Raw genomic sequence first — 21,318 nt, 5'->3', positions numbered from 1 at the left:
GCCAACCTACCTGCAAGAGCAGAGACATCAACTAGATCAGGTTCCTCAGAGCCTGCCTAACCCAGCCTTGGATGTTTCCATGGATGAGGGATCCACACCTCTCTGGGAAACATTTCCCTGCGTTTCACCTCCCTCTGAGCAAAGAATCTCTTCCTCATAACTAATATCTCCAATTTTCCTAACCAGCTTCCAAGAGCCTGAGCCCATCTCAAAAGAAATTGGTTTCAATTTAGTGGAGAGGTTTGGACATTGTGAAACCCAAATGAATGGGCAGCAGAAACAGGTAAGAGTGTTGAAGTCTTTAAATAAGCTGGCCCAGTGTTTGCATCAGGAGGGCCTTGTGTGCTGTTCACAATTACTTCCTTCTGTTATGTTTGTTTTATTCTGTATTTTATTCTGTATTTTTATACACCGCTTTTATGGTGGAGCCCTGCCAAAAAATGGATGTTAAAATGCCAAAAGGAGGAGAGGCTCTGCTGGAACCTTTCTAAATCAGTAGGAGCCAGGAAGCAGGGAAGCCACAGGCACTTCTGTTTGTGCACAAGTTCCAGCCCCAGAGTGCTGGCTCCAGAAGCTGCATTTTAGCTAATCAGGGATTTAAACCCATAATGGTTCATCACAGCTTTAAGCAGGTGCACTTTTAGCAAGGCTACTAATTGCCCTGAGAGAGCTGCAGCCCAAAAAACCTAAGAGAGTCCAAATCCCTCTGTGAGGTACTAACACTCACTACTAATTCACACAGAAGACCTTTTTTGTTTGTTTTTAACATGAATGCTGTCCTTGGCATCCTATAAGACATGCTACATTCCCATGGGGATAAATGGAGGTTTGTTGCAGCTTTGACTGGTCTCTTGTCAGACACACAACATCTAATTCACTGCAGCATTTCTACTTGTCCTGCTCTGGTTGGATGCACATTCTCCCACCATTACACTGCTCCTTCTAGCTGGGAGGGTTCAGATCTTCTTTGATTGCTTTATCTCCTGTAAAGCAAATGAAAGGGGGATGGAGCTGGAGATTGGTGTGTGGCTCAGCCCCAAGGCTGACTCAACATGTCTTAAGGGACCTTTCTGTTTGTACAGAATGGTATTGTGGGGTTTCCTCACAGGGAGCATCCAGTCTCTCTCCCTGGGTGCTCCTCTCATCCCAGCCTGCAACTCTACATCTGGATTTAGTTTATGATTTAATCATGGAAAGAAGCAGGTTCAGGAAGGATGTGGTTCACCTCAGCTTAAATTTGGCACAGAACCTGCCTGGGTGAACTGTCCCTGGGATGAGTCTTTGCCATCATGACTGAAAAGCTGCTCAGATGGGGCTGTTCTTCTTGTAGGCCTCACTTTTAGGTTAGGTCTGAGGAAAAATGTGGAGACCTGGCCTCTGATTTTCCTTGCTGAGCTGGGAAAGAAAGACTCAGACACAGCACATAAAACACTTCCCTTCCCACAGCCTTTTCCTCCCTTGTCAGTGAGAAGATGACATTTATATTCACACAGCATTCAGAACAAGGCACCCCCACCCCATTTCATCCTTGGGCGCCGCTCTAGTAAAAATAATAAACAGCTGAGTGTGGCAGTGGGGTTTGGGAATGATTCCAGCTCGCAGTTAAAGGACAGACACAGTTATTCCTTGATGAATAACAGCATTTACAGAAGGCCTTTCACCCTGAGGTGCTCCACAAATTATAAACATACATTGCCACATCACAGAACTGGTGAAACAGCCAACTTCAGAGGGTCAGCTGGGAAAATCCCACAGCCAGCCCAGTGCAGGGAGACACCTGCCAGATAGCAAAGGGCAAGGCAGTGTTACATACAGAACTGCTGCTACACTGGAGGGATGTCCAAGCTGCAAAGGAGACCACAGCATCACCTTCCTCCTCTCTGAAAATTATCTGTATGGTCTTTAAATGCCTGTGTTTAAACAATTCCACTCCCTCCATGCCAAAGTTGAAACCATCTGTGTTTTATTGTGTTTGAACATGTCTGTAAGGTCCATGTGATTGTTCACCTTTATTTCCTCTCCAAACAAATGTTCCTCTCCATTTCCCTCACACGTGCTTGTGTCAGCCACAAATGATTGCTGGTTGCTGTAACTCTAACCAGTGCAAAGACCCAAAGGAGAAACTGAAAACATGCAGAAAACATGTATAAAACTGACAGCTAAAGGAATTTTTAAAAAGGTGACTCAGGAGTTTAGCTGAGAGTGTGTCAGGAAAATTCAGCTGCCACAGTTTGCTGTTACACCTTTGGAAACCTGAGAAAGAGCCTGAACCTGAACGTGGAAGTGAAGAGTGCACCCCAGGGGAGGTAAGGAAGTTTTTCAAGCTGCCCGTGTCCTGAGGATCCAGCACCTGGGTCCTGAAATGTGGGACTGAAATGGGCTCATTTCTCACCATCACTGACCACCCATGTGTTTATCCATCTGTCTTCAGGAGCCTGGAGAGGGATCAACAAAAGGAATCTCATGCTCCTATTAAGTGACATTTTTACAGAGGAACCACAGGATAGAAAGTTTGTAAAAAGTCAGCGATCCAGAAAGAAACTTCAGCATCCAACTGGTATCCTTTAGTTTGTATCCATCAGTTTATATTGGGACTTTCTGCTTTTCAGACAGCTCCTTGTCTGTCCCAGTGAAGGTCAAGAGGCTTCAGAGCTGGTGGTGAGCACAGGGGCTTTGCAAATGGGATTTTCCCCCTGTTTCAAGTAGCACAACACAGGTTCATTCATTCTCAACTGGAACAGACTGAATCAGCGGATAGATGAGAGAGTAGCAGGACACCATTATTATTTCTTTATTATTCCCCACTCAGAAGTAAATGGGAAATAATAAATTTAAATATTTGGATGTAACTGTCCAAAGAAAAATGCAGGTCATGCAAAAATAAATGCTTCTCAGGAGTGTAGTTTATGAGACTACAAAATAATCACAGAAATGAAATATGGGAACTCCCAAATTTGAGACATCTAGAAACCATCTGACCACTTTGTTCCCCCTCCTAGTTTTCCCAGTGCTCTGACTGCACAGTTAGTTCTGCAAGGCCAGGTTTGGTTTCAGAGTGATTAATGATTACCAGAAGCAACAATTTTTTTCAGTCCCTTCTGGAGATCAGGGGAGGAGAAAAAAATGCAGCTCTGCCTCCTGATTCCTGCTCTCAGGAGGGCTGGACTCTTGGAACACCACTAGGAGCTGCAGGTGTAGGAAGATCATCAGGAGAGGATTTGCTCCATCTCCCAACTCACCTGCTCATCCCTTCCAAGCTGGCCTTCCTTTTCTCTTGTGTTATTTATGTGAATGAACTCCTCCCCAAAGAGTTTGCTGAGTGATAAGAACTCAGATCATGCATTACCCACCTTGTGCTGGGTGGTTGCTGTGGTTGGAATGAGATTTGCATGTGGTCAGACACACAGTCCTGCAGTCACAGCCTCCCTGAATGCATATTAGCATCAATCAAAGCCTGGCTGCAGAGATGTTGCCTTCCTATTTTGTGTCTGTAATGGTTTCTGTTCTGTCTGCTGCTGCTGAAAGATCCTTGCTTTGGAATCAAACTGAACCTGAAAGTGTTATTGGGCTTCACCACAAACAAATCAGTTTTAGGCAGCAGATCCAGTTCCCAGTGGAACAGCCTTGCTCTTGCTGAGTTAAGCTCCCTGTGCCAGTGTTTCCTGTTTTCTCATGGTCTTTGGAACTTTATATTTAAGTCATATACAAGCATGAAATCAGAATTTAGGTACACTAAGAGACATGGAAATTATAAATTCCCTAGTCCTAATAAATGCATAGAAATAAATAGGGATGGAATATTGAAAAGGTATCTCTAGAGTTTGTCCTCAGAGTAGTACAGACAGTGTAGAAGACATGATTATACATTCCTGTGCCAAGTTAGACCATGTGATGCCTAGACATTATCTCATTAGCATCCTGCTCATTCTCAAATCTAAATCCTGATAACAATTGTTTAATTTTAATTTTGTGTGTGCATATGTAATTTGTTCATTGTCCACCTTTATGTGAGGTCAAGACATTCAAGGCTGCTGCAAACACATGAATTTCATTCCTGCAGCAGATGAGCAAATTCTACAGGTCCTTTCTGTGGGTTCAAAAAGTGCCTTTGAAAAGGACAATTGTTTAAATTACTCTCATTTCACCCAAGGAAATGAATGAATTTGTGCTGACCATACCACTCACAGGTCACTAAAATATGTACCATAACCTAAACCCCATTGCTTCCTTCTCTATCAGGGCAAATACATTAGGAGCATTTCATGTGAGATCCTGCTATAGCTGGAGAAAGGAAAGACAATCTGATAAATCTAATTTCCTGACAAAAATCACACCAGACACCCTGGGGGAAGAGGAAAAACATCCTGTCTCAAAATTTCATTCCACGCATGTTGCCCTCCAAATGCTGGAGAAGTCACTGAGGTGCTGCACTTTGTTCACATCTGAATGGAAGGTTGAAGTTACCTCCAACATGTCAGAATTTTGGTTTTTAATCTTCAGCTTACAAATGAATTACAAATAAGAGGTTCTCTGGTTACAAAGGGGTGGCATTAGCCCTGGAAAATCAGACCCTCTCCCGTCAGTGGATCATGTAACCAGCTTTCAAAGGGAAAGCCTGACACACCAGCACTGTCTGCAGCAGCTTTTCACCTTGCCAAGAGCAAGGCTGTGGGGGCAAAGATAACATTTATAGCACTGTGCTGGTGTTCCCACCTTGCTGCTGATACCCAAATGTGGCATTTTAACACTGTTATCTCCCATTACCCCAGTTTTAATGCAGCTCAGGGGAGTTTTGTGTTAGATTTTAAGTCTGACTGATGAGGGAATTGACGTTGGGCTTCTGTAAGAAATTTGTCTTGTAATAGTACAAAATGTTGATGAAGTAACTAAAACAATACAAAACCACTGTGAAACAGATTAAATGGATTAAGAATTGGCTTACTTCAAGTCTTAAATATTATTATAACCAGAGAAATTTTCTTAGAGTGGGTGTGTGTTTGGACAGATCCCGTAGGGACTACTTCTTGGCTCTATACTATTGTATTTTATCAACAGCTTAGGAAAAAACCCTTTCAATCATTATCAACAAATTTTTCAGATGAAAAAGGCTGGGAAAATGGTCAGAACAAGGAATCCAGGTCACGGATACCAACAAATAATTGGCAATCTGAAGGTAAGCAAGTACAACCAAGTTAAGTCACAACATTGGAGAAAGAAGATACTTGCCTGGTGGGGCTGCAGTGGTTCTACACTAGAAAGTTGTGACCAAAAAAGGGTTGCAAGTCATGGTGAGTAATCAGCTGTCCATGAACTGACCTAATCTTTGTGTGTATAAGCAGAGGAAATCCAGGGAGAAGAGGGTGATAATGTTGTCTGGGTATTCCCCATGTCCTGAAATTGCTGCCAACCCATTGTGCCCTGCTCTGGCATCCACAAAGCAAGGGGGAGGTTGAGAAGCTGGAGAGAATTCAAGAAAGAGGCACAAGAATGTACGCAACTCTGTGAAAGATGACTTGCAGGGAGAGATTTAAGGAGCTTGGTCCACTTAGCTCATCAAAAGAAAGCTAAAGCGTGGCTGGACACTGATCCAAGAACCTCCAGGGAGAAATGCAGAATCAGTTGTCTTTAGTCTTGCTAACAGGAGTGTCCCATGCCACCAGCCTTGCTCTGAGTTCCCACGCCAGGTGCACACCTTGGCCATGTCCTGCCACCTTAGCAGGGGGACCCACTGACCTTTCCCTCCAAGAGGAGTCCAGGTGCCTGCTCCAAGCAGAGCTTGGCACACTCTGACAGGTTCCCAGCTGGCTCAGGGACCAGGAGCCTGTTGCACACCAGATTTTCAGCATGAATGTGGCCAAAGAATTTGGGGCTGGGATCCTCCAGCTCTGTTTTCATTCTGTGGTTTTTGTCTCTGTTCTGATCCTGGTGCCAAAGAAATGTTGCATTGTTTAAGAGATGTGGATCTGGTGGCATAGCCTGGTCTCAGGACAAGCACTCCCAAAGCTCTCATCTGATCTCTCAGGAGAGAAGCTAAACAAGAAGACAGAGATCACAGGCTCAGGCAGAGAAGTGCTGTGCCTTTCCCCCCAAAATCCAGGAAGGATTATTGCAATGACCATCTTGAGCAAGAGAAAAAGGAAAAGGCTGGAGAGCAGCAACACTTTGGAACACTATACATGAGAAACACATTAAAAATAAGTTATTTACTGAGCTCATATCTCAACAGCATTTATTCTCTCATCCTACCTGCCCCTTTTGGAGACCTCTTATCCCATCACTTCAAAGGCCAGTAGCCAAACACGACAGTCACACAAAGGTCAGACGGGTGGTTCACATCAGGATGACTCCATCTGGCTGCAGATCCTGCCTGCACTGCAGTCCCTCCCTTTGTGTGGGGTTTTCTTCTCAGCTCTGCTGGGAGATGGCTGGAAGCACAATGAGGGGGAAATAACAGAAACGGTGAATACGTAACAGGAACAATTTGTTCTTGGATTTAGGGCTGTCCTCGGACAATATGTAAGGCAGTGTTTAAGTGAAATATTTGACTAATGAACCCTACAAGGACTGGCATAATTAATTAATGCCTGGAAGTGATATGCAGGGTTATGGAGAAGTTGGAAGTGGGTGTAACAGAGTGGGATTACAACAGTAGCTGAGAAAAGCCCACACCGTTGGAGGTAGCTTTTCATAGGAGAACAAACTGTGAAGAAAGTACGTGCTGAAGAACAAGCTGGATGCTTTAGCACACTTTAAAAGTGTCTTTAACACATTATAAGAATGTGCTAAAAACAGTGTTCCTGTATTTTGCAAGCTGCATATTTTTAATTGCAGCAAATTACTGACTTGCACAAGCTTTACCAGCTCTGCTGAAACTCAGGCTGTTATACTTACGAATAATTGCACAAACTACTTAAATATTCAAACACTGGTGAATAAACAAGTATTGTTCTTGAGAAGTTATACTTCTCAAGAAATTGTTGCTTCTTGTGCTGAATGTAAAGACAATTTTCTTATGGCACTGCTAAAAACTTCTGTGCAAGTGCAAGATATAATTTGAGGACTTTTTCCTCAATTGCCCACTCAGCTGAATCCTACACAACTGCTACATTCCAAAAGGGCAAAATTGGAGCTGTTTGTTTATTTTGTCTTCAGTGGGAAAACGAAGCTTTCCAGGGAGGAGCAACTGCAGCTGAAATGAATTCAGCATCACAATGGCAAAACAAGAAGTGCATTCATGTAGCAGCACGTTCGAGTGTGTGCGCTGGAGCCCCTCCGCAGTGTGGTTGCTATGGTGTCTGTGGGTGGTGGTGGAGATGACAGGAGATTCTCAGCAGAAATGCCAAACCACACTCTAATATATCTCATACTGACCTGCTATTAATTCAGTGGCTGCTCTTTTATCATAAAAGAGAACAAACAAAAAAAAAATAAAAATATCAGCTCAACTTTCACTTCCAGAATAGATGTGAAATTTAAACCAGCAGTGGCTGTAGGGGTGTAAAGCACATGACAGAAACTTTAAAGGTTGGGTTTTTTGTTTCTGGGGTTTTCTGAAACCATAGAAGTATTGTAAGGAAATGGGAATAAGCTGATAGTCACATTAAAAAGTGTGACTGTGCATTTGCCCATGGATTCTGCTGTAGAATGTAATGATTGTCAGAAAAGTACATTAACTGAAATATGAGGTTTTAATTTCCTGTGGGTTTTCCTAGGCTGATGTCAAACCTGTATCAGAGCTGAGTATTTCTTTGGTCTTATTATCTTTATTTAGAAAACCTTAGGAGGTTTCTTTTCCTTGATCTGGAGAAGAATCAATTAAAAAAAATAATTCTCAGTTCTTTTCATTGGGAATGTGTTTACCATCTTTGTGCCGGAGGCTGGGACATCTTTTTTAGCTCCATGGAAGCTGTTTTCCATCCATGTGTCCTGCACATGCCTTTGTTTGGGCAGGGACAGCCACAGTTTTATGTAATTTCAATTATCTGTGTCTTTGTCGAAGATGACCGGCTATTTAACAGTTCTATTAACTCTAACACAGCTCCACACCAGTCTTGTGTATTGAACCGCAATTATATAGGAAGCAGAAGGAATGGATTTGTGTTTTCTACTCCAGGTTAGGCCCCCATGAGCATCTTGTTCTGGACCATTCTGGTGGTTGATGGCTTTGTGCTCTTAGGGAGGTGACACCGAGGCACACACTTTGGAACTGCTCTGGAGGCTGATAGCAGCAGGAATTCAGGCTCTGCTGCCACTGGGATCTTCCCAGGAGAGCAGCTGCCTCAAACCTTCTCTGATGGCTCTGAGAGGTTGATGTGTGGTGAAAGGTGGGAGTAGGGCATTGGTGCTGCTTGCCCTGGGGAGTAAAACCACACCACAAACCAGCTCAGCAGAGGATGTGAAACTGGCTCAGAGGTGCCAAGGTTTGTCCTGTCTTTCCCTGCATTGTTTCCTGCCCAGCAGGTCCTGACCAAGGTCAGAGCCAGGGATTTGCCCATTTCCATCAGCCTCCAACCCCAGAGCCAGCCTGAGCAGGGAATACTGGGCCATTGACAGAGAGTACACAGTCTCACTGCACAGAGGCAGCCAGAGATTCTTGTTCTGTACAAGCATTTCATCTGCCTTTCAGTTCATCTGCCTTTTTCATTCAGCAGCATTAACCTACAGTCTAATACAATTATGTACTATATGCTCTTAAATTTTTAATTAGTTACATGCACTCGAGAGCAAATGGTCCCTTTTCCCCCTGATACACACACAGAACTCCTCTCAGCCTTAATGGGGCTTACATGGGTTTATCAAGTGATAATAAAAGCCAAAACATTGGCTTCTGCTGCCATTCACTGGGTAATTCCTGCTCTCAGCACATGGGGAATGTAAGTGGCCACTATTAAGGGCAATGTAATGAGGAGAAAAAACATTTAAGGTCAATGCTCAGCTTTACCCATGTTACATACATGGTTCTTTTGCAAGTGTTATGACAAACCCCCCCAGAAGGAAGCAAATCAAAGGAAAAACTGATTTAAAAGTCATGGGTGGGTGTTTTCTCCCCTGCAAAGGGCACATCTGTACCTTGAAACATCTGGGTGAGTGTCTGTAGGAGGCTGCAGGAGCAGAGCTGTGTGCAGCACCTCACTCTTGCTCTGGGGGATACTTGGAGGAGATAACAGCAGCTGGGCTGCTTTGAGCTATTTCCATGTGCCTCCAGTCTCTTGTCAGGCAGGCATGAAGCAACAAGTCCTTCAGTGCTACCTCAGCATTCCTTGGGGCTGGAAATGGGGTTTACTTCCAAAGGGTGGGATTTGCCCCTCCCAGCTTCAGCTCTTTGCACCACAGGTGCCTCTCATGTCCCGTCCCTAAAGCATCTAAAATCCTTCCCCCAAAACTAAAAAATAAAACTATTGCACCTAAAGTTCAGTGACAGCAATTCCACCTGTACTGACCCTGGCTTCTCCATGATTTCTGGCTACAAAATCACAGCCTGTTTTTCCCCCTGGAAATGCCTTGCTCTTTAATGGTGAGAAGAAACTGCTACAAATGGGTGTGCACAAGGTGTGTCCCACCCCTGTTCTGTCCAGGCAGCTTTGGGACAAGAAGGGCCACCTCCTAAACTGGATTACTGAGACACAACCATTGCCACAGTTGCTCAAAACATTTTAAAAGGTTTTCATAATACCAACATTTTTTAATGCTTTGAGGGATGAATTTTGCATTAAAGTTTCTCATGCAACACAGAGAAACACACAGCCTGGATGTATTTTCTATGCAGGTTCAGTGCAGAGTCTCAGTATTGTTCTCCCAGCCATTTCTGATGTGCCATAGCAGAAGTGACTTCTAGAATCATCAGATGGTTTGGGTTGGAAGGAACCTTCCAGATCATCCAGTTCCAACCCTCTGCCACAGACAAGGGCACCTTCTACCAGACCAGGACTTTCAAAGAGGCAGCAGGATGGGAAGGGAGCCTGGAAACACAAGCAAATTTGTTCATTGTTCATACAAATTCTAGCCACATGCTTAACCACCTCCCAGAGAAAATCAGATTGGTGTTAGCAGCACCATGGTTTTATTGGCAAAATGGAACAGGAAAACCTCTGCAGTGCAGGAGTGCTCCAGGCTGAACTGCTGTTGGACACGTGCTGAAAACTGATCTCCCCAAGCACCCCAGAGCCAAGGGGGACACACATTTATTGTGCCCCCATAACACAGCTCCATGGAACAGCCATGTGATCTGCTGCCTTTTATCCAGTGGCTGAAATAAAACAGGAGAGGACTGGGGGGGTTTTAAACTTTTACATTGGAAAACTTGCCTGTTCCAAGGGGAATGTGGTGCAGGCTCAGCTGCAGGCAAATCCAGCCAGAGGAATCCCACACACATACCAGCACATACACAGGGAGCCATACACAGTATGCAAACACCCTGAAATCCCAAACAAATATCTCCAAAATCACTTGTGCTCTAGAGGGAACAAAGGGCCTGCCCACACACAGAATTAACAAGTTAATTAGTGTTTCAATATTTCCTTGCAAGCTCTGGCACTATTACTGCTACAGTGAGTGTAAAACTAGCAAGAACAAGTGACTGGTGGAAGAAGAATGAATGATTCTGGGTTTTTTTATGCTCTGAAAAATGATAAAAATAATGCAGGTAAACTGTGCATGGATTTGATTACAGCTTTACTGTGGCATGATTGGGAACTGAGGGAAATGCTTCTTTTTAAAAGCATATTCATTTTGATCTAGCAGTGACCTTTCAATATGTTCAGGTCCCTGCAGGGGAGACAAAGGTATTTGTGGTCTTCTGTAAGAAAGGATGAGGAAAAAAAGGCACTTCAAGATGACATAAAAGCCAGGATCAGCCAAGGGGAAATAAATTTTCACCCTCTGAAGTATTCACCAGACTTGATAACTTATTAATTTTGATACATTCCCCTGTGACCTCATGGGTTTGTTGGCTCTGCCATGAAGACTCACCTGGACTTAGAGGAGATTGGGGTATCTCTGCTTTAGCTGTGGGCAGTGAATTACTGCTCACCTCTTCCTGCAGTTGTTTTAATGTTTGCCCACCTGGGAAGGAAGCTGTGATTTGTTTTGTTATCTCCTTTGAATGCCACCAGCTGAGGTAGTGCTGGGAGAATCAGAGGTGTGCACAGCACCTTGCTGAGGTTTTTACTCTCCCTTTACTGCTACTGTACAACTCCAGTGGGAATAGATGGATGGTGGAAAAGAGTATGGATTTATTCTATAATATCTATAATAGTCTATATTATATATATTCTATATTTATTCTATAATATCTTTAATATTCTATATTCTAAAATATATCCACACCTTGGGCTTTTCTTTTTTTTTTTTTTTTTTAATAGAATAGAATAGGATACTTCAGTTGGAGGGGACCTACAATGAACAACCACCTGATCAATACAGGGTTGTTCAAATGTTAAAGCATATCTTAAGAACATTGTCTGAAGTTTTTTAACTCAGTGGTTTTTAATTTACCCTTAGTTTGCCGAGTTTGTAGATTGCCTCTGAAGCAATGTTTTGTACCACTTGTGCTGTGAGAATTGAAGCTGTTCATTTCTTTTCAGGCCTTTGGGGACTGAGTTATAATTTAGGTGCTTCTGCTTCCAGAAACATGACTAGCAAGTCAAAATGTAAAGTCCTTGAATAGTGAATTTTAAAAGAGCATGAGCAGTGAAGGGTTTGCAGGCTGAGGCACTCTGTGACCAGAATATGTGCTTGCTGAGCTCAGAGTCTGGTAAATAGTTTTTCCACAGGAACCAAGGCTTTATGGAAACATGCATCAAGGAGGGAGAGGGAAAACATGACCACTTTAGTGCCCAGCAATTGCTGCCTGCATTACAGAGGTGACAGCCCAACACTTCACAATTTGCTCCTCTGGAGGGCTGATAAATTGTTTGATTTTGTGTGAGATCCTTTGTCTAGAGAAGTTTCCTGGTATCCACAAGGATCAGATCAATGTTTTGAGCACAGCTGCAGCAAGGCAGCTGGCTGCCATCAGGACATATTAATTCACCTCTCAGTGTTCTCCAGTTTAGCCACAAACTCTTTGTCTGACCTTGAGCGAGGCATTTAATCCATTCAGGTACCTCCTGATGTGCCTGCAGATGGGAACCCTTCCTTCTTTCAGTGACTGCTACCCATTAGCTAAACCTGAACCTCTAATGTGCTTTGAGCTCCTCAGATGACACATCACAGGTGCAGGTGTTATTGAAACATGCAGGTAGAAGCACAGAAAAAGTCTTTCTGGAAATGACTCTCACTGCCTCGATTGCCTGTGTGCAATTGTCCTTGCTGCATTCTGGACACAAATTCTGAGTGTGGTTTTTGCTTTTAGGCGTGAAGAAAGGGATCAGGAATGTGAAAATGGCCCAGAAAGCAAATCATGTCCCGGGCTGCATCCAACGCAGCGTGGCCTGAGTGAGGGAGGGGATTCTGCCCCTCTGCTCTGGTGAGACCTCACCTGCAGAGCTGCCCCAGCCCTGGGGCCCAGCACAGGAAGGATCTGGAGCTGCTGGAACCAGTCCAGAGGAGGCACCAGGATGATCAGAGGGATGGAGCAGCTCTGCTGTGAGGAAAGGCTGAGAGAATTTGGGTTGTTCAGCCTTTGGGGTGGCCTAATTCTGGCCTTCCAGCACGTGAAGGAGCCTGCTGGATTATTTACAAGAGATTATTTACAAGTGCATAGAGCAGCAGGGCAAGGAGGAATGGCTTCAGACTGAAAGAGGGCAGGTTTAGATTGGATATTAGGAAGGAATTCTTTGCTGTGAGAATGCTGAGACACCAGAACAGGTTGCACAGAGAAGCTGTGGCTGCCCCAGCCCTGGAAGTGTTCAAGGCCAGGTTGGATGGGACTTTGAGAAACCTGGTTTAATGCAGGCTGTCCCTGTCCCTGCCCCTGGCAGGGGGATTTGGATCTGGATGATCTTGAAGGTCCCTTCTAAACCTAAAGGCATAAGAATCTATGATTCTTAACTGTATTCCTTAATTTTGTTAGAAAACAGTTCATCCCTTTAACCATGAGTAAGATAAGAACTAAATAAATGGAAGTAAACCTGAAGGGTTTTCTCCCCCCTTCTGGTTTACACAACTTGTGGGTACGTACCTTCCAACTTTTAATTATATTTAGCAATCATATAAGGTTGAGAAACCAATACGGTTTTTTTGCCAGACAGGCTCCATAGCCCTGTTCCCAACCCAGTCCCTCAAGCATCTTTACTGACACTGCTGTCGTGCACAGGGCTGGAGTGAAAAGCCAGAAATGAGATCTTTAATTGATTATTGCTTTTGAGGATTTAACATTTCCAAACTCTGTCCCAAAGGACTCTGCCATCAGGAAACTGCAGGCCTGAGAACCCCAAGGGTGCAAAATGTTTCTGCCACAGAGAATGACCCTGGCCCTATCCAAGGAGGGCAGGAACAGGAGAAAAGAAGGGAAGGGGAAGAAAAGAGCTGTTTAACCTGAGGGAAAAGGCAAACCCAGCACCACAGACAGACTGGTTTATGTTTGAATTCCAGTTCAGGATCAAGCTCATGCCATGAGGTGGTTGGTGGCAGAAGGACACTGCACTGATGATTTATGAGCTCCCCTTTAGTCTGAACATTCAGGATGACCCAATCTATGTGCTGCCAAATTTTTATCAGGATACATCCCCAATCCTAAGTATTTCCTTGCATAAAAATAATAATGAATGCTAAATTGTAGCATTTATTGTAAAATAAATAACAAATATCAATAAAAGCAGAAGATTAAAGGCTTGTTCCTCCGTTGGGATGAACTCTGCTCATTTCTGTGGCCACACTATGGCAACAAAGGATTTGGTTCAGATAAAATTAAGCACAAAAAAAAGGAATTGATCTTCTTTTCCTCTAGGAGTATCATTAGCTCCTTCCTTAGTCTTTTCTTCCAAAATTCTGCTGAAGAAGAGAGGAAAATGGATGAGTCATTGCAAAGCTGCAAATATTTGGCCAGTCTAAGAGAGTAAAAGCCATTCTCCTATAGAATCTCTTCCTCTGTGGGCTCACTGCGGTTTATTTTAGCTCATGCATGAATGTATCAAGTTGTCTCTTGAAATTCAAGACAAATACTTTAATTCAGAGTGAAAAGGCAAAATAATGAAGGATTGTTGCTCCATGTGCTTAAAAATAAACATCATCAAGGCTGTATTTAAGGATGTCAGATATTCCACAGGTGATTTTCCGGTGATTCTAATAATTCATACTACAGCTGCAGCAGAAGAAAGGCAACAGAAGCCTAAATTCCTCATTTATTGTTGTCAATAGTCATGCATTTGTGTTATTTTTCTGAGGGGACATTGTTTAGGCACAGTAGCTTAAAAATAACACTCCTATTGCTATTGAATTTGTTCTTTTCCATTTTTGTTTCCTGTGAAGTATTTCTCAGGCAGAGACTGACTGAAGTGCGGCAGGGGCTGGATCTATCCACAGAAGAACAAGTGCTCAGGATTTTCTCCTAATTTCTACTAAACGTAAATAAAACTTTTATTTACAGCTCTTTATTAAGAGCTGCAACTCTTCTCCAGCCCTAGAGAAAGGGTGTAGTCTGCACTGCAGGGAAATTACAGATTAACTTGAAATTCCAGAAGCTCGACTGCCACATTTCATGTCTGTAAAATTCACTTTTTTACCTTTCTACAACCACACTGCTTTCAAATAGCTCAGTTGTTAAATCTCTCAGGTGTCACTTTAAAGGAACTTATGCAAGAGAACAACCCTGTGCACAAAATTAGTTAGACTTCTTTTGGGATACATTTACCTAAGAAAAACATAAGTAATTGCTTTGAAACTTTTCAACTCACAAAGAGAAATCCAATAGTAAGAGTGAATACATGCATTTGTGATCAAAATAACAACTGGAAAATTAATATCTATTTTTATTAACACATTTTTGTAAAAAAGGAGTACTAATTTATACCATGAATAGTTTTAAATTGAAAGAAAGCAGTTTAGATTGGACAATAGGAAGAAATTATTCACTCAGAGAGTAGTGAGGCCCTGGCAGGGGTTACCTGTGGTTGTCTCATCCATGGAAGTGTCCAAGGCCAGGTTGGATGGGGCTTGGAACAACCTGGGAGAGTGGAAGGTGCCCCTGCCCACAGCAGAGGAGTTGGACTGGATGATCTTGAAGGTCCTTCCAACTCAAACCATTCCAGGATTCCATGGTTCTATGAATGTGTACATCTAGGGACAAGAATTTGCATTTAAAGCATGAAATCTTCCAAATGTCTTAACAGGATATTTTATTACATATTTATACATATTTTGTAACATATTTACTGCTTCTCTTTATTACATTTTGGTCACATTAATCTGATTTAAATCATAGTGTAAGACAACACAACAGGAGCATGAAAAAAACTCCACATTTGCTGCACCTGCTAGGTAAATAAACAAAGCAGCTCAGCCTGTAGCTAACTCAACATAAACAGATTTTAAAAACAGTCTGACGCAGGGGCTGATGTAGCAACATCAAAACAAAACAGTAAGGAAATCTTTGCTTCTCTGTTACACACAGCTCCAGTCCCTCACTGAAACTGTAGGAGGGTTTTTATTAAGATACAGATAAGAGGGTTGGGAAAACAACAACTGTAGGAAGAAAGAGAAAAAATCTGGCTTGTACACTTTGTTTTCAGTTTTCAGCAACTTCAACCTCTTTTCTGAACCTTTCCTAATTGTAACCCCTGGTATCTTCCCTTAGGATCACATTGCTATGCCAGTTTTATGGACACTGACATTAAAAACTGCATGAAGTTCAGAGCAGATAAAAAGACCTAACACTGCACTGCTGGGTCTGACTTGTAAACAATGTGCCAGTTAAAATCCTGTGTTTCCGTTATGCTGAGAAGTAATAATCTTACAAAGTTAATATTGTGATGTGTAAAATACATGTTTCTAAAGAAAAATAGTAACATTTCAAGAACAAATTCTGATTAAAAGCTGTATTATAGAAGACACACCTGCTATCAATTCACTTTTCCATGCCTAATGGTGATGTTGATGCAAGAATGTTAGATTGCCCCAAAGAGCAAAATTTCAGTGCAAACAGAAATGCACCTGGCAGGATGAGATGATCTTTCAGGTCCCTTCCAACCATAAACATTCTTAGTCTGTGATTTTCAGTCAAACCACAAGTCCTCTTCTCTCTCACCTTTTTTTGGTGCAATATTCTTCCTACAAATTAAATAAACTCAGGTGAGGTGTTGAGCCAGTCAGACACAAAAGCACTTCACAGACACCTCAGAAAATTTTTGTGCCTCTACTCAGAGACTCAGGGCAGAACTGTGTGTAACATGGAGAAGAAATATCTTCTACACACACCTGATATGGTTTTCTTGATGTGGTCCAGAGACTCTCTTGAAAAACTGTTTTACTGCAAGAACAGTATCCTTTTCCTACAGAATCCTGAATGAGAATAAATTATCAATTTTTAATTAGGCAACTAAAGAGTTCAAGAAAATGACAATGTTCTTTTATTCCATTTTTATTCCAGCTCTCAACGCAGCACAGGATGAGCAAATCAGAGGAATGAGAGGAATCTTTCTACGTCCTGGCTGACTTAAATTTATGAGGTCACTGTTTCAGTGGCTCCCAAGTAATGATTTCATGTGGACAGGAGGGACTCTATGCAGCCATTGTGAAATGGACTCACACAGGTCAGCACCATCTCACCTGTAACTTAGGGTAATTATTTTAGCCAGGAGGGAAGTGTAATGCAGGAGGATTTTATCTGAAACAGGATAGAGGACAGGGACACTCACTCCTGAGAGCTGGAGAGGGGCTTTTTCCAAGGGCATGTACTGAGGGGGATTGGCTTCAAACTGACAAGAAATTTGTAGATAGCACAGATGAACAGACAGAGACTGGAAAATAAAGAAAACATTGTAAGGGTCAATATTAATATACCTTCCAAATAATTCAGTAAGTGTGAGGTTGATCAGCAATGACCACTAATTCCCACAGAAAACAGTCTCTCTACTTAATGTACTTGGCTCTGTGTTTGAAAACACATTTTCAGAAAATGATTCTCTGCTATCTAAAATGTCATTTGTAGTGTCCAAAAGAATTGCAGAAAGGAGATCTTTCATTATGTTGCTTGCTCACGTCAGAAAAAAATGTGAGAGAAAAAAAGACAAGATGTGGTCATTGTAACCTTTTAGCTGATGGGCATTCAGAATATTAGCTAAAATTATCATATATGGAGCAATCTTAACACAGACTTAAAAATAAAGAAGCAGAAATGTTCTGCACCAGCCATCCCTGCTCCCCTTGCTGGATTGATGTCCTGGGGGCCCAGTGGAGATGGAAGGATTGCATCCACACACTCACATCCAAGTGCTGTATGTGTGCTGAAATTTGCATTAAGTACAAGAACCCCTTTGATCAAAACATCTCACACATTTTACACATCAAGGGGCTCTAGGAAAAGTGTAAGCTTCCAGAGCAGCTGGAGGGATTTGGGGAGGGATTTGACAGAGAACAGAGTATGATGCAACTGTCACAACTCCTGCAAAAAACTGACTCCATGTTTTAATGACAAAGAACCAGGACTGCATAAGGAAAAATACATTTTAAAAAAAGAGATTTTTTGATAGCAGTTTGAGTAAGTAAAAATAAAAGGATCTGGGGCTGGCTCAGAACTGAATGAGCTGAAAGGCTGTGTCTTTACTGGGAAAGGCACCAAGTGCAATCCTGGAATGTAAGCCCTGGGGCTCCAATCCTGGCTGTCCCAGGAGTGTGCTCCACTGGCTGGGCACAGTCCTGAGCACCTTCCTTCCCTCCTGAGCCTTCCTGGGAACAGTGGGCACCACAGCTCAAGGCAGCAAAATGATAGAAAACAGCAGAATATGAGTCAAAGAGTTCACATGTTTCTAAATATCCTTAAGACCATTCCATTCCTTCGTGCTTCTGGGTCTCAAGAGAATGCAATTTTAAAATACATGGTTTGATTTGGCTCAGCACCAAGTTTGCCTGAGGTTTGGTTGGGAGAGGAAAAAAGCCCCAAGAAGTTGACTTCAGTCTTGAAAGTCAAAATAAAATGCAAAGACAAGACTCTGTGATGGGAAGTTCAGCCCTTCAGGACAGATCACGAATTTTACTTCCCTTGTTATTGAGCCAGGGCTCCACCTGAGTGGGGCCTGATTTCACTCCTTCCTTGGAACCAGCCTCACTAAGCCAATGTGGGATCTTTCCTTCCCTTCTAGAAATCAAAGGATTTGATTTTATTTTTTTCTCCTATCAGTCAGGAGAGGGATTTTATTTGATTTTCTAGAAGGATAAATGAACTCCTGTGTCCCAGGACTGCACCTGGTGCAGGGTCAGGTAAGGGTTGTGCGGTACCACTGGGCCAGTGATGCTGCAAACCCACATCAGAAAATGCAGACTCAGTGCTGGGAGAGTTCCCTTCATGCCATGTTTGGTTTCAGCCAGTTAAATCCTGAACAGAAATTGTCTTGTTTTTGTTTTGTTTTGTTTCCCACTGGGAAATCTAGGAGGTTATTACCCTGCCTCTAATTAACACATTAACATTTGCTTTGGAGGTCTTCGTTAATAACAGCAACTCATCAAGTGGGTCCCCCAGCTGCTGATTTGTTTTTTTCACACCAGATTTTTTACCTGAAATTTCCTTCCTCATCTTGTGTGGGTTTGCCAGTTTCCCTTGGAGCTTTTCTTAAGAATTTCTTTGTATTTTGTTCTGTTTAATAAATTAGAAAAGCTTCACTGGTGACTTTCCATTCAGCTCCCACTCCAGGCACTGCCCAGAAATGCTGATGTAATGTTTTATCTTTTTTAATACAAAAAGAAGCAGAGATGGATAAACATTTACATTTTGGTGCCTTTAATGGTATTTACTATGTACTTTTCCTTCACCAATGCCAGAGTACTATGTAGACTCCTTACATATGCAGTTGACTTCTTCATCTGAGGTTGATTTAGGTGATTTAAAAAAAAAATCCTCTTACAATAAAGGATGTTACTGTGTATTATGTCAAATATTTAGCATCTTGCCATTTTCTCTTCTCTTTTTTCCCCAAATCCCTATTTCATCAGCACAGCTTGAAATAGCCTGCAGTTCAGAGCTACCTGCTTGCTCTGTTCCTTTAATGAATATTTACCATCCTGCAGAAAAGTGGAGGATGCCTGGCTGCAGCTGTGCTCCCAAACACCGGAAAGAACTCGCTCTCCTCAGAGCCATTACCCCCAGCTCTGTCACTTAATAGAAGGAAAGACAATACATGCTACTCTATAATGAAATTTCCTACCTTTTTGTTTATACCAGGTTTAATAAGCCCTGTAAATTAAATGAGGTAATGGCATGGACTGCTCCAATAATACCAGTAGTATTAAACTAAATGTCTTCCCTCCATATTAATCATTCTATAATAAATTATAGGGGACAGTTGCCTTTTCCAACAACCTCTGTGGAGACAGAGCAGATGAGAAAATAATTTTACATTTCTACACAAGTTCTCAAGAATCAGAAGGAAAGAAGGATCTTAGAAGACAAAGGAGCAAGTTACAACTTTAAAAAGTTTAACGGAAGGAAGGAAGTGGCGGAAGGAAGTGGCGGAAGGAAGGAAGTGGCGGAAGGAAGGAAGTGGCGGAAGGAAGGAAGTGGCGGAAGGAAGGAAGTGGCGGAAGGAAGTGGCGGAAGGAAGTGGCGGAAGGAAGTGGCGGAAGGAAGGAAGTGGCGGAAGGAAGGAAGTGGCGGAAGGAAGGAAGTGGCGGAAGGAAGGAAGTGGCGGAAGGAAGGAAGTGGCGGAAGGAAGGAAGTGGCGGAAGGAAGGAAGGAAGGAAGGAAGGAAGGAAGGAAGGAAGTGGCGGAAGGAAGGAAGGAAGTGGCGGAAGGAAGGAAGGAAGGAAGGAAGGAAGGAAGGAAGGAAGGAAGGAAGGAAGGAAGGAAGGAAGGAAGGAAGGAAGGAAGGAAGGAAGGAAGGAAGGAAGGAAGGAAGGAAGGAAGGAAGGAAGGAAGGAAGGAAGGAAGGATGGATTTGTTTGTGGGTGCCTTGTAGAGCTGACAGTGACCCTGCCTATCACCCTGCTCGTGCCTCACGAGTTTCTGCTGAGATTATTGGTTTGGATAATGAAAAAACTTTTCACTGGACATCACCACAGCTCCCCTCTCCCAGCTGGGAGCTCAAATGATCAGCTTTTATGGAGCTTTCTCTACATTTGACTAAAACCTGGATTCTGTAACACAAGGGAGATTCCCTCACATTTTTATAAATCAGTATGTTGCTGAAGGCTTCTGCTTTTACAAGCAATTTTCTGATGAAGAAAGGCAACAAGAAACCAACCAAAAACATGTCACCAGGACCTGAAACAAGAATGTTCAGGATTTACTACAAACCATCAATTTGATAGATTATTTTGGGCTTGCCTTCATCCCAATAGAACCAATGGGAAATCTCCCAGGGACTTCAGACAACATTCTTTTTTTTTTTTCCATATGAAAAAGTGAAACTATTAGAAGATAGAACAGAATGTAAGAATCAGATTCACAGCTCTACCACTGCTCTGGATTTATTCTCTTTCCTCCATAAATCACCTAAATAACTCTTTAATAGTTTTTCCACCTGTAAATTGGAGAGAATTGGTACACTGATGTTGTTCAGAGAATCTGCAGAGCATAAAGTTCTAAAAATAGAGGAATAATGACTGTTTATTAAAGCAAGGACATTTGAAAAAATGTCTAAATGAAGAATGTTTATTAAATCTTTACAAGAAATCAATTGGATATCCAATGCATGACAGAAAGTAGGTATTGCTGCTGTCCTGAATGCACAGGATACAGCCCTGGAGAGGAGTTGTTTGCTTTTAGGCCTGTTCTTCCAGTGAATTTTTTCTGGTTTTGGCAACTCAAATACTGTTTCAGCTTTCCAATGTGAAAAATGGGGATAACTATCTTCTTCAAAAGTTTGCTCAGAGGCTACTGCACTCTGACATCTTTGGGTGAAAGCAGGGACAGAGGAGAAATGATCAGTAATTGGGATTAAATTCTGGGAAGGGTCATTTAGTGCAATTCCCTGCTGTTGGTAATAACTGTATCATAAAAATTTATGAAGCTCCATTTTCCCTTTCATTTTCTGTTTCCAGTATTTGTACCACCCCTTCTCTGTATATTAATCAGAACATGCTCCTATTTCTCTCAGTCATTTCCTTCCATTTTTACCATTCCAGCCCTCAGGAGCATCTGATTTTTCCTGTGTGTTACTATGAACATCATCTTTATTGATGTCTCCCAACTTTCTGGCACCAGTAATTTTAATTAGCACATTTCTACCC

This window comes from Zonotrichia albicollis, chromosome 1, assembly GCF_047830755.1.
Source record: "Zonotrichia albicollis isolate bZonAlb1 chromosome 1, bZonAlb1.hap1, whole genome shotgun sequence".
Taxonomy (NCBI): Eukaryota; Metazoa; Chordata; class Aves; order Passeriformes; family Passerellidae; genus Zonotrichia; species Zonotrichia albicollis.
The sequence above is the reverse complement of the archived record's forward strand: the minus strand, read 5'-3'. Positions refer to the sequence as shown.